Raw genomic sequence first — 5,157 nt, 5'->3', positions numbered from 1 at the left:
TTTTTTAATTTTATTTTGATTTATGCGTTTGATTTTTGAGGTTGAAAGCTTCTTTCTCTAGCTTAATCTAAAGGGGTTTGAAATTATAATTATTTTGAAAGGTTTGCTGCATAGGTGCATTTATACCTATGAATATGATAATTGGTAATGTGTGTTTTGTTATTATTATTATTATTATTATTATTATTATTATTATTATTATTATTATTATTATTATTATTATTATTATTATTATTATTATTATATTTTTTATTTTTTATTTTTTGGGTAACTTGGAATCGTTTGCCGCTTGAAGCCGAGAAAATATTTTCTGGGATCTCTCTTTCGTAGCAAATAAAGTGGTTGTCAATGGTCTTGCATGTATGTGGTTTAGTCAATTTTTAAAATTTAAAGCCATGTAGTTAAATTAAAATAACTTTAGCTAACTTAATCAACATGTTTGATATTATACGAGGAAAATGTGTATTAAATGAATAAAAATTTGCAACTTAAAAAATGGGCTAATTTAAAATTATAATCCTAAATTTAAAATTATAAATTTATTTACAACATTATCCTAAATTAAGTGTCTAACATTATTTTGAAAGGTTTGTTGCATATGTGCGTTTATACCTATGAATATGATAATTGGTAATATGCGTTTTGTTATTATTATTATTTGGATAACTTGGAATCTTTTGCAATTTGAAGCCGAGAAAATATTTTTAGGTTCTCTCTTTTTGTGAAAAAAAATATATTGAAGTAAATATTTGTTAGTAATTGGTTACTATGAAATATAAAAGTATGGTCTCTGTACAAAATGCTAACATTATTTGTTGGCAGGCAACATAAAATGAATTAGACATTTGTTTTCTGCACTTTCATTATTGCATCCTCCACACACACACACAGAGATATATATATATATATATATATATATATATATATATATATATATATATATATATATATATATATATATATATATATATATATATAAGTAAGTTAATCATCAGCTTTGAGCTTTCTTTAATTTGTTGCAGATGTCCTGACCTTTCTTTAATTTGTTGTATTTCAGGTAATGATTCATTAATCATCAGCTTTGAGCCCTGCCAGGTGTTAGTTATTGTAATTGGGCAAAGTACTGTGAATTTAATAAGAGGAAATAAGTTAACTTATGTCATATGAAAGACTAATCAAAAGTGAAAAACTTTGTGCCTCTTTGATGCGAGTGAATACACAATGGCAAATGAGATACGCATGAAGAATGGTATGTTTAGTAAACATACAAGAGCTTACTTGTACCTCTATCTTCTATTTTTTCACATATTGGCAAATGAGTTGATTCTGTGCTTGTTTCTACTTGTATCAAATATGGTTTCAACTTTCAAACACACAAATCTTCATGCATTGCTTTCATTCCTTACGAAAAGGAAAAAAAAACTTTTTGTAATAACATTTTCGCACTTTACTTTCATTTATTACATTTTTCTAGATTATTTTTGGTTTCAAATGTGCAATCACATAATGGCCATTGTACTTACTTAAAAAGAAAAATATTAAATCGCAACTGGTTTTGGTTTCTGCAATGGAGGATATGTAAAATACGACAACATATTGTTCAATCGAAGATATATTGGTATCTTTTACCAAAATAAAATTTATGACAACAATCCATCTATCCCACCTTTAGAACTTACAAAAATAATATACAACCTCAATCATATACTTTCAAATCCTAAGCTACCTTAGAGCTCAAATGGTTCTATGCAGGGTAATTCCTTCTTTCTTTACACTACAATTGTTCACCACTCCCCCACATAATAGCAGGGGACTAAGAAGAAATTGTGAGGGACTCAGAAACAACAAGTGGTAGCAGTGTGCTACCACACTGCTCCCTTCAATTGTGAAGCAAACCTCTTTTGGTTTTGCATGCTGATACTCTCATAAGCAATTGTGGAGTGAGGAGAGGAAGTGCTCGCTGTTGCCGAAGATGATGGTCAACATATTTGAGCCGCGAACCTTCCATTTTCCCTCCAAAGCAATCTTCTTCGAAGTTCAAACATCAAACGATAAAACCACTATCTCCATCTGCTGTTGGTACTGCCTGTACCTTTGCTCCACCTTCAAGAAAGAAAAATAAAATCACATCAATAAACTATCCATTAATTCAACTATCACAAATATTTTATTAACTTCAATCAACCACAACCATGCAATTTAAGACCATTAGCCATTCATAATCTTTCTAAATTTATATTCATTAATCATTATATAAGATGAAGCTATATAATATATGCTCCAACACATGTAGTAGCAAGCCAAAAACAATACTACTACAATAATAGTATGTTTGAAAACTCGAGGAGAAGTAAGAAATTACTTCCAAAATGTGAAAGTTATAACTATTAGCTTCCGAGTAGAAAACATATGAGAAGTGGAACCACACGCACTACAATTAAAGTGAACAACACATACCTCATCAAGCATACCAATTAGTTTGGCTTTCTTCATCTGAATTTCTTGTCTTTCTGCAGTTGATAGCTCTAAAAACCCGTTCTCAGTTTGGATTTTATCATAAACCATGCTAAGTTCTATCATATTTCTTGGAGCACAACCTTTATTTTTTCCTTGGAGGGATTTTGATTTTAGCAAGATGAACCATCTGAAAGTTTTTCTTTCCCTCTATTATTTTGGATGCTAGCTTTGTATGTTAGATACCTTCAAGGCCATATAACTATTTCAATTGGCCATCAATCTGTTTCCTTACAAATTGTAAGATGCGAAAAGTCATTAGTAGCTTTTAAAATGAGTTATCTAAATATATTTTCTTATAATTCTGTAAACCATTTGCTTAAAACAATAGTTAAAATTAGATAAAAGCTCCATGCTAGTACCAAATTTGCTATCGAACATCAGGTTATCAGGCCAAAAAAAAAATTAAAAGGACAAATTCTGATTGAAATTTTTTCATTAACATTGAAGAACTCAACTACAAAGCAGAGAATAAAATAGTTCAAAACTATAAAGATGAGTGTGTGACTTTAATCGAAGAATCTACATGAAATTAAACAAATGAGTTAAAGAGTTGATTTAAGGTGAATCCTTCAACTTCACCCTCAAGGAAATTTGCACTTTTGCATCATATAAGGTTGTCACAATTTTAAATCATGTGTGACTCATAGTACTATATTGAAAACATGGTAAATCATGGGTACTGGAATATAGCAATAAACCTTAGGAAAAAAACTTCTGAACATGACTTTGAATCTGAACAACAATCTTTGTACCAACATGTTCTATGGTGAAAATAAAAGGATCCAAGAACTTAGACCATACTTCTTGATTCACTAATTTATATATGTGTGTGTGTGTGTGTTGCTAGAATCTTTATGGCATAATTTGCCTAAGATATGAAATTTCTAAATTAATTATACCTTCAATTCGTCGCCAGGCCCTGCCATATAGCTTTAAGGCTTCAAGGATCTTCTTATGTTCTTTATCTGTCCTCCTCTTTCTTTGTTTTGTGATAGTATATGGTTTCCTTACCTGTTAATGTAGATATAAAACTGATTAAAATAAAGGTGACACTGTCACAGATGTGAAAAATCAAATTTATAATGCCATAAACACACAACAATTCAGGGCAGAACCTTCAAGGCATAGTCATTTGCACAAGAAAACTGATCATGTAGTGGAATATCTGCAACAAGATGCACACCAGAATTCAAAACTTTTCATATCAATGCGTACGATATTTTTCCAGCCATTAATGTATGTGAGACAAAAACTTTAACTTATAGTTTTCACTTGCAGAAATCATTTAAATAATTAAGTCAATAGCATCTAAAATATTTAAAATAAAATGCATCGAAAATTACCAGGAGTTATATGACTGAAGTTTCGGACAAATCCACATCCGTCAGAACGAAATACAATCTGTTAAACATAATAAAAAAAAAAGTTGTAAGACAGAAAATGAAAGCTTAGAGTTGGGAGAGAAGAATGACGTTTTTTCTTACCTCAGAGGAAGAGAGATTTTTTTTACCTTTCCTACCTCAGAGAGTCTCTAATAGGGATAACTTGCAGAGCTATTGTTATTCTCATTTTTTAATTTGTTTGCATCTTGGATAGTGAAAACATAACCCAGTTGAGAGAAAAAACATAAAAGAGAGTGTAAAATATTTATAAAAATGCCTTCTAACAACAAAACCAACAAAATAACGAAGAAAATAACATTAAATAAAGAAAGAATACCATATCAGGCAACCAAGATCAATGCCACAACCGAAAAAAATTACTATTAGTTAGGAAGAAAACATGCATAACAACAAACAAAATTAAAACCTTGCAAATAGAGACAAATAGTAACGAAACAAACATGCATAACAGCAAAGGGGAAAAAACCTTGCCAGCTGGATGCTTCTTCGCGGTGACATTGCATAACCACCAAGCTGAAGAAAACTAAGGAAGGAGGAGCTAAACAATGAGACACCATCAACCAAAAGATCATGAAAACAAAAAATGAAATGCCCTAGGTGACACACGTGCTACAATAGACGGGACAAAGGATCATGATCCCACAAGGGTGAGCTAACTCCAAAAACTCATCCTCAGTTTGGATTGTAGGCTGCAACTCGCTTGCATGAAGCCATAATTGCTAGTAATCGCCTACATGAAGGAAGAAACAAAAAATAAATAAAAGGAAAAGAGGAGAAGATTGAGGAAGAGAAAGATGGAGAAAGAGAAGATTGAGGCGGGGGGAGAGTAACATAGCCAAGAAAACATGTAGGAAAGAAAGGAAAGTTTTTATTATTAAGTGGAATTAAATGGGGAGTTGAAATCTGCCAATTAGGGAGCGACACGTGGCGGAGGCAACAAAAAAATAGTGCAAAAAAAGGAAGGGAAAAAATGACCAAAAAACCTGAAAAAGTGTCACGTGTCAAACTCTCAGTCATGGACATTATAGAGATTTCATTGACATTCTCATTTATAAGACTTTATATAGATAAAAGAAAAGAAAACATTGCAAGATAAAGTGGTTAATTAAATATTATAGACTATTTTATATAGATGATTGGATATATATGTGGTGACAGAAGAATATTAGTTAATTATTAATTTTGGTAGCTATCATCCCTTAATATTATACGTTGTTCATTAGTTATATGTACGCAT

At 30.9% G+C, this 5,157-nt stretch overlaps 1 long non-coding RNA gene across 1 annotated transcript; it reads right to left on the bottom strand.

Moving 5' to 3' along the window:
• Window positions 1-3,414: 3,414 nt before the first annotated feature.
• Window positions 3,415-4,878, bottom strand: LOC102662423 (uncharacterized). Its single transcript, XR_001385483.3, has 3 exons — window positions 3,861-4,878; window positions 3,633-3,682; window positions 3,415-3,528 (listed from the first exon to the last, which is right to left on the bottom strand). It is a non-coding gene; the product is annotated as an uncharacterized lncRNA (long non-coding RNA).
• Between the last annotated feature and the right edge of the window lie 279 nt (window positions 4,879-5,157).

The sequence above is a fragment of the Glycine max genome, chromosome 16 (assembly GCF_000004515.6).
Source record: "Glycine max cultivar Williams 82 chromosome 16, Glycine_max_v4.0, whole genome shotgun sequence".
Classification (NCBI taxonomy): Eukaryota; Viridiplantae; Streptophyta; class Magnoliopsida; order Fabales; family Fabaceae; genus Glycine; species Glycine max.
This window is presented reverse-complemented; position numbering and strand designations above follow the sequence as displayed.